The following is a 12,359-nucleotide window of genomic DNA, read 5'->3' as shown; positions in this document are numbered from 1 at the left end:
TGTCGACCGAGCCACGCGACCTCGTCTTCCTCTTGAAGCCGGGCGGAGCGGTGGCCCGAGCGGCGACGGCGACGACGCCAGGCTAAGCAGCCAGATCTGGCCTAGGCTCACTGGATCAAGGCGACAACAGCGAGCTCGGACGCGGCCTCGACCTCGAGCTCCTCTCCTTCTCTACGCTTTCCCCATCGAGCCGGCGAGCTTCTCCGCCCGCCCATTCCTCTCCTTGTCGAGGGCAGACGGCGGCGACCTCGATGGCGGGACAGCTGCGCGCGTGGCGAGGTAGCGGGTCCTGCATGTGAAGCATCTAGTCCCCCGTTGTTAATTTTGGTAATTAATGACAAGCACTAATTGTGGACTAACCGTTGTCTTTGAGCTATATATTTTAAGTTAGGTTCACGTCATATGTGCGCATGGATGATTATCGATGGATTAAAATTGACGGCGCAAAGTAAAGGGAAAAAAGACGGTAAAACTAGTGCTTTTGTTTTGAATTAATCGAGGTGTAGGGCGATCAAATTTGCTAGTTTATTTTTAGTTTCGACGTACTATTAAGAGGGGTAATGATCTAGCAAAGAGATGATTTTAATTGCCACATTAGGTCATTATGCATTTAGACTTGTGCTCACATTTCACACAACACACACTAACACCTTGTATTCACTGGTTTTCGGCCTGACCAAGGGCGGTCAGACCGGCCACCTTGTGGCGGTCTGACCGGCGGTCCCTGGCCGGTCTGACCGGCCCCAAGCGGGCAGTCTGACCGGCGCACAAGGTCGGTCTGACCGACGGCACTTGTGCGGTCAGACCGGCCCCCTGAAGGCCGGGATGGTGTTGCTCGGGGTGGCCGATATAGAGCCGACGGAGCCGTATTCGGTCAGACCAAGTTGAGGGCGGTCTGACTGGCCACCCCATGTCGGTCTGACCGGCCAGGCCGATTGGGCCCTCTGACAGGGCTACAACGGCTAGTTTTCTAGCCGTTGCAGAGTAGCACGGGCTGACCGGCCTCATACCTCCGGTCAAACCAGCAGCACACAGAGTTGGGGGATTTCGCCCCCAACGGCTAGTTTTGGTTGGTGGGAGTATAAATACTCCCCCTCCAGCAGCAAGGGGGCTCTCTTTCGGCACCCAATTCAATTGCATACACCCCTTGCATCTCTCTCACACACCTTTTAGCTTAGTGTTCATCCATTGTAGTGGTTGAGGTTGTTCTAGCCAAGAGTCAAGTGCATTGCTTCCATTTGTAGAGCTAGTGTGGCACTTGATTGATCATCTCTACGCCGGGTCATTGCTTGTTACTCTTGGAGGTTGCCGCCTCCTAGATGGCTTCTGGAGGAGTTGCCCGGTGACTTCTCCGAGAAGATTGTGGAGGAGGCCCGGTGCCGGTTTGTGGGTGGTTTGGAGTTCACCAACTTCGGAGTGAAGGAAGAACTACCCCGAGTGATCGAGGCTTGGGTAGTCCTCTCCGTGGGTCGGCTCCCGCCTTGCCCACCCCTTGACGAAGGAGGCGTGCGGTGGCTTCGTGGTTGAGCGGTGGAGTTGGGCTCGCCTCAACGGGGAATAGGAAACCGGCGAGTTTCCGAACCTCGGTGAAAAATCTCTTGTCTCCTTGTCTCATTTGATTGTCGCATTTACATTTGTGCAATTTACATTCCTAGAGACTTTCTTGAGATCATATCACCCTAGGATTGCAAAACATTGACATAGGAGTGTAATTTACTTTCCTAGAGAATTAATTGAGCCACTATCACCCTAGGTTTGCAAAACATAACTTAGTTGCTTAGTTAGACTTAACCCTCACCGAGCCTAGCAACTTAGGTTAGTTTTGATTAGGTGTCATTTAGTTTTTAAATCGCCTATTCACCCTCCTCTAGTCGACATCTCGGTCCTACAGCATGCCGGCGTTCTCCTCCTCCATGCTGATGGTGATGAGCGTGAGTGGCAGCCCACGGCACTCGCCGGCGACCTCCCTGGCGAGCCCGACGATCACCGGGTGGGACGCGACGACGGCGGCTTGCAGCGTCGTCGTGCGCCGCTGCGCTCGCGACACTGTCGTAGGCGAGCGCGGCGGCGGTGGTGGCTTGTGGCGTCGTCGTAGGCGAGCGCGGCGGCCTCGGCGGTGGGGAAGTGGCGAGCCAGACGCGTGACCCAGACTCTTCCCGTTCTCCTCCTCATGCTCTTCCTCGCCTCTTTCCGATGGTTTTGTGCATGCTTCAGACCTTTTTGCAGGCTTTTTTATGAGGAACTCGTTGCTCACCAAGGAACCGAGCAATCATGCGGAGGAACTCGGGCCCACACATTCTCTCCTCCATGACATCACGAAGTCTACGTGGTGGGACGAAGGAACGCTCCAGGGTGGAGCACTGTGAAGGGCCTAAGTTCCTACTTATTGCACTCCCTCTATCCTAAAAATAGATAACTTTTGGGGGATGAACTTGGATACATGCTTGTTTAGGTTCATCTAGAAATTGATTTTTTTTATAAGACTAGAAAGTAAATGTTCGTGAGTTCTGACGGATCAAGGCTATTTTAATATTATTATTATTATACGGTTTAGCTAGGGTGAAATTCGTTTGGATATACTTTTTGGAAAACCATAAGCTGCAATTAGGAGTCCGATATTCATCTTAAGTTAGCATGCGAGTTTTTTTAAAGAGATTTCTTATACGATTCATTTTGTATTTTTAAAATCAAACGAATTTAAAATTTGACTCAAACACGGATATGTGTTTCCAAAAGCGAACAAACTTAAAAACCGACTTAAACACGGATGACGTACCAAAATACCGGTAAAAACATCTTTCATTTTTATAATAGTAAAGATAGAGGGTGTAGGTTGGATTTAATTCATATCCTTCAACTGAAAAACCAGGTATATCTACCCCTTCAACTATTAAAGCCATTCAAAACGACTCTCTCGGTTGTTTTTAGTCAGTTTTCACTCATTCCAATCATCTCGGAAATTAAAAAGTAGAGTGGGACTCATATGTCATATCCTCCTTCTCTCCTTTCTCCGGTTTTTTGGTGATTAGGATATCATGTGGGCTTCACTTCAGTGAAAACCATTATGAAAATAATATAGGGAGTCATTTTAAACATGAGAGTCATATTGGCAACATCTCCATAGAGTTACTCCTGGATTTCCTTGAAGCTGCTAGTACCTCTAGCTCGCTAGCTCAATGTTACTACTCCCTCCGTCCCATAATATAAAGGATTTTGAGTTTTTCTTACAACGTTTAATCACTCGTCTTATTTAATTTTTTTTTGCAAATATAAAAAACAAAAAGTTGTGCTTAAAATACTGTAGATAATAAATTAAGTCACAAATAAAATAAATAATAATTTTAAAATTTTTTAAATAAGATGAGTGGTCAAACGTTGCAAGTAAAAACTCAAAATCCGTGTATTATTAACGGAGGGAGTACATTTTAAGCATGTTTAATTATTTCGCGCATGTACTTGCTGAGCTACAGTGCTCACATCAATTAGCGATCATACGTGTACGAACGCAACCGTACGTACGCGACTGTACATGCTTCTGGGTACGTGTATATATATATATACATATATGTCCTCTCTCCTCTGGTAACTTGTAGTTGTTTGTACTTTTAAATTCAGTAATTTGTAGGAGTACTTGTTAATATTCTCGACCATTAATTATTACCGTACGTACGCAATACATGCATGATCAGCAAATTAATACTCTCCTATTACTACATCCGTTTTTTAATAGATAACGCCGTTAACTTTTTCTATGTTTAACCATTCGTCTTATTCAAAAAATTTACGTAATTACAATTTATTTTGTTATGAGTTGTTTTATCACTCATAGTATTTTAAGTGTGATTTATATCTTATACATTTGAATAAAACTTTTGAATAAGACGAATGGTCAAACATGTGAGAAAAAGTCAACGGCGTCATTTATTAGAAAACGGAGGAAGTACATACTACTAATACACTAATACTATGATCTAACGTAATCTGTTGGTGAATTGTTACTATATAGTACCCGTACTTCAAGTTAAACCTTAAAACCCAGCTAAACCCTTAACTACCCAAGAACGATTTTAGATTCTTTTGAACACAGTACAAACACATCTAGGATTTATTTTTTTCAAACATGGTCCAGTGGATCAAATACGTAACTAAATGCCCCTTTTGGAACAAAGTATTTGGAGGGAATTTTGTAGGATCAAATCCTATAGAAAATCCTTTCAAAGGATTCCTTTGAAATTGCCTACTGCATATATATTTTTTTTCAAGGAAATAAGTTAGCATGGGGTCCAATGTTTTCAAAGAAATCTCCTTTAATTTACAATATATCACCTAATCTAATTGTTGTATTTTTCATGTGGACCATCCAGACAGTTATACCTACATTTTTCTCATTTATGTGTTTACAGTCATAGGTTCTGTACATGTGTGAGTATGATCATACAGAAATTAAATGCTGTGTTTTGTCTTTCCTAGTGTTCCAAAGAGGCCTTCTCGGTGTGTTTGCCCGGGGAGGGCAGATTGCGATGGTGGTTTCCCCCACCATCTGCAATGTGAAGTTGGGGCGTGTCCTCATAGATGGAGGAGCGGCTCTCAACATCCTTTCCCCCGCGGCCTTTGATGCTATCAAGGCCCCGGGGATGGTTCTCCAGCCGTCTCAACCGATCATTGGTGTGACGCCGGGGCACACATGGCCGTTAGGCCACATCGACCTACCGGTCACCTTTGGTGGATCAGCAAACTTTCGCACGGAGCGGGTGAACTTCGATGTGGCGGACCTCAGTCTGCCCTACAACGCGGTCCTGGGGAGGCCCGCGTTGGTGAAGTTTATGGCGGCGGTCCACTACGCCTACCTCCAGATGAAGATGCCGGGCCCTTGTGGCCCCATCTCTGTCCGTGGCGACCTTAAAGTCGCGCTCGCTTGCATGGAGCAGCGCGCGGACCACCTCGCTGCTGCGACCAAGCCCGAGGGTGGTGACGAGAGGCTTGGCACCTCCGCCCCCACCGCCCCGAGGCAGCGGATTGCCACATGCGACGAGGTCCCGGTCAAGGAGGTTGCCTTGGGCGACGGCCCATCCAAGACCACACGGATCGGTGGTCTTCTGGATGGCAAATAGGAAGACGCGCTCGTCTCCTTCCTGCGGGCAAACGCTGACGTCTTCGCATGGAGACCAGCGGACATGCCCGGGGTCCCCAGGGAGTTGATTGAGCACCGTCTCGCCGTGCGGCCGGGCGCAAGGCCGGTCCGGCAGAAAGTGCGGCGGCAGGCCCCGGAACGTCAAGCCTTCATCCGCGAGGAGGTGGCGAGACTTCTGGAGGCCGGATTCATCCGTGAAGTCATCCATCCGGAGTGGCTGGCGAACCCGGTGGTCGTTCCCAAGGCGAACGGCAAGCTTCGGATGTGCATCGACTACACCGACCTTAACAAGGCATGTCCTAAGGATCCTTACCCCCTGCCTCGCATAGATCAGATCGTCGATTCCACTGCGGGGTGCGACCTTTTGTGTTTTCTAGATGCATACTCTGGTTACCATCAGATTCGCATGGCTAGGGAGGATGAGGAGAAAACTGCGTTCATTACCCCCGTAGGAACCTTTTGTTATACCTCAATGCCCTTCGGGTTAAAGAATGCAGGTCCTACTTTTCAACGTACTACTCGAATTTCTTTGGGTAGCCAAATAGGACGTAATGTTGAGGCGTATGTCGATGACTTGGTTGTAAAGACGCGCAACCAAGAGACCTTACTCTCAGATCTAGCGGAAACTTTTGAAAATCTCCGCTCCGCCCGCATAAAACTGAACCCCGATAAGTGCGTGTTTGGTGTGCCTGCGGGCAAGCTTCTCGGGTTCTTGGTCTCTGCCCGAGGCATTGAGGCCAACCCCGAGAAGATACGAGCTATAGAGCGGATGCGCCCCCCCAGCAAACTTAGGGATGTGCAGTGCGTCACTGGTTGCATGGCCGCCCTAAGTCGTTTTATATCGAGGCTGGGAGAGAAGGCGCTACCCTTATTTAAGCTCCTCAAGCGCTCGGGGCCGTTTACTTGGACGGAGGAAGCTGAAAATGCCCTCGCCCAGTTGAAGGCGTATCTCAGCTCTCCTCCGGTTCTAGTCGCCCCGGAGCCAAATGAGTCCCTGCTACTTTACTTAGCAGCGACCCCCCAAGTAGTTAGTGCAGCGTTGGTAGTGGAGCGCGATGAGGACAATCCTCATTCTACGCACCCCCACTCTGTGCCGACTTGGCCCGGGAGCAGGCAGGGAGGAGAGGCCCCCGAGTCGAACGGTGGCCTAAGGCCCCCGACGACCGGAGTCGGCCCTCTGCCCGCTTGTCAGACGGTGCTGGGTGCCCCCGACCCTCAGGAAGGCCCCGAGGCCACTGCGGGAAGGCCGCACCTACCACCCTTTGACCCCGAGGCTAACCCTGTGCTGATTCGACCCGGGAGAGAGCAGGGAGAAGAGGCCCCCGAGCCGAACGGAGGCCTGAGGCCCCTGACGACCGGAGCTGGCCCTTTGCCCGCTTGTCTGACGACGCCAGGAGCCCCCGACCCCCAGGACGGCCCCGAGGCCACTGTGGGAAGGCCGCACCTGTCATCTTCGGACCCCGAGGTCATCAGCGCAGGAGACGAGTGTGCCCCGAGAGGCCACTTGGACGAAGAGCACCCCGGGGATACGGCCCCTAGCGAAGAGGATCGGCCCCGCCGAAAGGTGCAGCGGCCTGTTTACTTTGTTAGTGAGGCCCTCCGGGACGCCAAAACCCGATACCCTCAGGCCCAGAAGATGCTTTACGCTATTCTGATGGCCTCGAGGAAACTGCGCCATTATTTCCAAGCGCATCGGGTCACTGTGGTTACGTCCTACCCCCTCGGCCAAATCTTGCATAATCGAGAAGGTACCGGACGGGTGGTAAAATGGGCAATCGAGCTTTCTGAGTTCGATCTGCACTTTGAACCACGCCACGCTATCAAGAGCCAAGCCCTCGCCGATTTTGTGGCAGAGTGGACTCCGGCTCCAGAGACCGTCTCAATCCCCGAGGCCAGCGCGGACCCCTCACAGCTGCCTCACGCCGCCCACTGGGTGATGCAATTCGACGGTTCTCTGTCTCTTCAGGGCGCCGGTGCAGGGGTCACGTTGACCTCTCCAAACGGAGACGTCCTCAGATACTTGGTCCGTCTCGACTTTCGAGCGACTAATAATATGACAGAGTACGAGGGACTCCTTGCCGGACTCAGAGTAGCAGCTGGACTGGGGATCCGCCGCCTCTTGGTGTTAGGCGACTCCCAGCTGGTCGTTAACCAGGTCTGTAAGGAGTACCGGTGCTCCGACCCACAGATGGACGCCTACGTACGCCAAGTGCGGCGTATGGAGCGCCATTTTGATGGGATAGAGCTTCGGCATGTACCCAGACGGGACAACGTGGTTGCCGACGAACTCTCAAGGCTCGCGTCCTCGCGAGCCCAAACCCCACCGGGCGCCTTTGAAGAAAGGCTTACCCAGCCGTCGGCGCGACCCGACCCCTTAGGGGAAACGGATACGCCTGACCGGCCCCCGAGGCCCGTCGGAGTCCAGGCCTCGGGACCCGAAGGGAGCGCTTCAAGCTCCCTTAGATTGATTGCGTGGATCTCTGAGATCCAAGCATACCTCACAGATAAGACTCTACCTGAGGACCGCGAAGGGAGTGAACGCGTCCAACGCATTTCCAAACGCTATGTGCTGGTAGAAGGGACCCTCTATCGGCGCGCGGCTAACGGAATCCTTCTGAAGTGCATTCCTCAGGAACAAGGCGTTGAGCTTCTTGTTGACATCCATGAGGGCGAGTGCGGAGCCCATTCCGCCTCGCGCACCCTGGTGGGCAAGGCCTTTCGTCAAGGATTTTATTGGCCGACAGCTCTCAATGATGCAGTCGATCTGGTCCGGCGATGCAGAGCGTGTCAGTTCCACGCCAAGCAAATCCATCAGCCGGCCCAGGCCCTGCAGATCATACCACTGTCATGGCCATTTGCTATCTGGGGGCTTGATATCCTGGGACCGTTCAAACGGGCCCCGGGCGGGTTTGAGTATCTGTATGTTGCGATCGACAAGTTCACTAAGTGGCCCGAGGCTTATCCGGTTGTCAAGATCGATAAGCACTCTGCTCTTAAATTCATTAAGGGCATCACGGCCCGTTTTGGAGTACCTAACCGTATTATTACGGATAATGGCACCCAATTCACTAGTGAACTCTTCGGCGACTACTGCGAAGACATGGGCATCAAGCTCTGCTTCGCCTCACCTGCCCACCCCAGAAGCAATGGCCAAGTGGAGCGCGCCAATGCAGAAATCCTCAAAGGCCTTAAAACCAAGACCTTCAATATTCTCAAGAAGCACGGCGATTCATGGATCGAGGAGTTGCCAGCGGTGCTCTGGGCAAACCGAACCACACCAAGCCGAGCGACCGGGGAAACGCCTTTCTTCCTCGTCTACGGCGCAGAAGCGGTTCTCCCATCCGAGCTCACCCTGAGGTCTCCTCGGGCCACCATGTACTGCGAGGCTGATCAAGATCAGCTTCGCAGAGATGACCTCGACCACTTAGAAGAGCGAAGGCGGCGCGCGGCCCTCCGAGCCGCGCGCTACCAGCAGAGCTTGCGGCGCTACCATCAGCGCCACGTCCGGGCCCGATCACTCTGCGTCGACGACCTCGTCCTACGCCGCGTCCAAACGCGTGCTGGATTGAGCAAACTCTCACCAATGTGGGAGGGTCCGTATCGAGTGATCGGTGTCCCCCGGCCGGGCTCGGTACGGCTGGCCACGGGCGACGGCACGGAGCTGCCTAACCCATGGAACATCGAACACCTTCGTCGCTTCTACCCCTGAGGAGGGGGGGGGGGTCGGGTGTCAGGTTTTGGCTCAGGCCAACCCCGCACCCCCCTCGGGTGTGCAGGGTTGGCCGGGGGCTACCACACATGCATTACATTCTTATTTCTCTTTTTTCAACATTTCAATAGAAGCAGTTTCAATTTCCTAAAGGTTGTGTCTGTGCTGTTCTTTCCTTTTGAAGAATCTTGACTTAAAATAAGGTCACTCGTACTCAACCTTGCCCTCGGGGGTTCGGTTCGGTCAGCTAAAATCGCCAAACGGGGCCCAGAACCGAGCCGTGCCCCGGGGCGTGGTGAACTCCGGGGGGGAATCGGCAAAAACCCACAATCGGGTCACCCATACCCCTCGGTCACCACGTTCCCGGCCTGGCCAGTCTCGACATGTGGATCTCCCCAGGCACTAGCCCCGACCCGAGCCATTCGAGGACTGGGACTTGGGCACGAGCCCTTATTTCAAGCTAAGGCGCAAAAGGACCATGGCACAGATCATCCTCATCGCGTATGTATAGCAAAATAAAACTAACACAAAAATTTTTTCGTCATTTCTGATTGCAGATTAAGTTAATTTGTACACAAAAGAGGCATGAAGGCCTTAGAAGAAAGAAAAAGAAAAAAGTAAAGATTGGCGGGGGCTTGGGGGCTCATTCCGACGCGCCCGAGTCGACGGCCTCGTCACCACCATCGTCTGCACTGCTGGTGTTGCCCTCCTCGTCGGAGTTGGGGGCGAACGCGGGCCGAGGGGCCGAGCCCTCGAAGCCGTTGACGATGTGGTCGGCGGCATCCCGGACGCGCGCGCGCGCGTCGTCCTCGGTCCCGGGAGGGAACTCCTCCAGCGCCATCCAGGGAGAGAAATTGGGGTCCCGGGCCTGGTAACTCGCTAGCACGAGTTCGACCGCCCCCCGGGCGAGGTCCCTCGAGGATGACTTGATGGTCTTCTCGAGCTCCTCGGGGAGTCGTTCGAGGACCCAGGCCATCCTGTTGAGGTGCGGAGCGAGGCCTTCCAGATTGATGGGGCGCATCCTCGTCTGGCCTTTCCAGAGGCCCGCTTGCCGACCGGCGCGATCCATGCGGGAGACCGAGTCCCAAAGCATGTCGGGCCCCATCTCGCCCGCCAAGCGGAGGGCCTCGGCCTCCCCGATGGAGGAATCTAGTGCGCGCTGCATGTCAGCGACGGTGTGTTCGGCAGCCGCGAGGCGAGCGGCTAAGTCGCTTTCGCCCGCAGCCGCCCCACCGACGCGCGCCCTTGCGTCCAGCTCTTTCTCCCGCGCCTCGAGGTCGGCAGCCCGCTGCTCCAGTGCGGCTCTCTCGGCGCGGACGCATTCCAGATTGCGGCGCGCCTGCTCCTCCTGCGCTGCCTCGCGGAGGGACAGGCTGTCCGCCAGCCGTTGCGTCGTGGCCTCGGCCTCCTCGAGAGCTCGCTCCCGCTCAGCGAGTGCATCCTCGCGGAGGCGGAGCGCGGACTCCTCCTCGGCGCAGGCGGCCTCATGCGCCGCCAGCGTCGCCTCTCGGAGACCAGCGGCGGCCTCGCGGTCCGTCAAGCCCCTCTCCACGGCGCCGGCGTGTTCTTCCAGCGCCATGGCACGGGCCTCAAGGGCCTCCTCGCGCCGCCGAGACGCCGCTTCAGTCTCCGTTACCCGCCGCTCTCGGGCAGCGGCGGAGTCAAGGACCCCTTGGGCGGCGTCGAGCTTTTTCTTCAGCTCCGCCTCCCAGCTTGCGTGCTGAAGGCGGAGGGTGTCTTGCGCCTCGACCATCGCGGTGGTAGAGATGAGGGCGGCCGCCCGCTCCTCCTCCACCTCACGGGCGATCTCCGCCAGTGCCGCTTTCCGGGCTTTAAGCTCCGAGACATGACGGCGGTGAGCCTTACGGCCCACCTCCACCATGGCGTCCACCGAGCGCCGCCCCTCCTCAACACGCGCCCATGCGGCCTCGAGCTCCGCTCGTTCCGCACGCAGGGCCTCCACTTGGGCGTTGAACCCATCCAGCACTGCGGTGTTTGCGGCGGCCAGGGCCTACAGAAGGGGCTCGGCGCTCAGCGGGGCGACAGAAGATGAGGAGAAGAGCCGCCTTGGAGAAAATGCGACGCGGCTTGGCCCCCCGGAGGATGCGCTGGGCTCGGGGATGTCCCCCGGGCCCGTTTGGTCCTGGGCGTCGCCCGGTGAGGTAGGCCCAGGCGATGCGCCCGCGGCCTCGTCGCGAGCCGCCTCGGAGGATGTCGCCTGAGGGCCGCCCGAGGGAGTGGGCCCAAGTGACGCGCCAGCAGCAGCTGTCGCCTCAGCCTGGCGAGCCCGGTCGGCCTCCTCCTTAGCAGCTTCCTCAGCCTGGCGAGCCCGGGCGGCCTCCTCCCGAGCAGCTTCCTCCGCCTGGCGAACCCGGGCGGCCTCCCGGGCGGCCTCTTCAGCTTCCCGAAGGCGATCTGCGGCTTCACGCCGGTCAGATTCTCGCCTCCGCTCCTCTGCGGCCGCTGGATCTTCGGCCTCGGACTGGCCGGACTTGGGGTGGCGGGGGGAATGTGACGGGGCATCGCTGAAGCAGAATAAAAAACCAGAAGACAAACAAGATGGGTAAGAGAAAACTTGCTTAATGGGATAGAAGAAAGACGGTCGCAATGAGAATGGGACGAACCTGCGAGGGGGTCGGTTAAATGACCACCTTGGAGGGGAAATCAGGTTTCCCCGGGATGGTTCCGTCTCCCCCATCTTGCGGAGCCGCTTCTTCTTGCGCTCCCCCTCGGGCTGCAAGGTCGGCGCGACCCCCTCCGGGCGCCGACTACTGGCACGCACCGCCCCGCCCCCTCGGGGAGGAGATGGGGGAGGTGTTCCTCCCAGCTTCCTCTTCCCCTGGGCGTCGGCAGGGCGGTTGCTCCCCGGGCCCCCGACGCGGGGCCCAGAAGCACGACCCCCTCCTGGGGCAGATTGTTTCCCCCGGCGGCTCTCGCCCGCGCCATCGTGGTCCTTAGGAGTTCTCTCCTCTGAGGCCCCGACCCCCATCATAATGGTTAGAATGGAGGCACGGTCGGGATCGCTGCAGAGGGGGAGGATCTCCTGAGGAATGCGAGACGCCTCCACGGAGCTGAGATTCAGCACCCTTTGGACCACGATCTTGAAGTCCTCAGGAGCCCAATCCCATCTGGCTCCCTGGTGGGTCCGCATGTAATCTTCGGGCCCGGTGTACTCCCAGGCGCTCCGGGCGCGCCGTTGGAGCGGCGCAATCCGGCGACGGAGGTAATCGCCGTACACCATGGCCCCGGTGAGCCCCTGGGATCGCAGGCCCGCCAGGCGGTCGAGGACGGCGTCGTAGTCCTCCCCCAGATCTACCGGCGCCCGCCAGCTGGAGAACTGCGCCGGGGGCTGGCTTGGAAGTTGGAGGCGTGCTTCGTTGGCGAGGGGGGTGTAGAACCAGTCGCTCTTCCAGTCGTCCCACTTCTTGCGGAGGACGCAGGGGATGTAGCGGTTTAACACCGGCCCCCGCGGCTGGAAGTAGCAACCACCGACCACCGACATATATATATATATATATA

This window comes from Oryza sativa, chromosome 8 (genome assembly GCF_034140825.1).
Source record: "Oryza sativa Japonica Group chromosome 8, ASM3414082v1".
In the NCBI taxonomy this organism is placed as follows: Eukaryota; Viridiplantae; Streptophyta; class Magnoliopsida; order Poales; family Poaceae; genus Oryza; species Oryza sativa.
The sequence above is the reverse complement of the archived record's forward strand: the minus strand, read 5'-3'. Positions refer to the sequence as shown.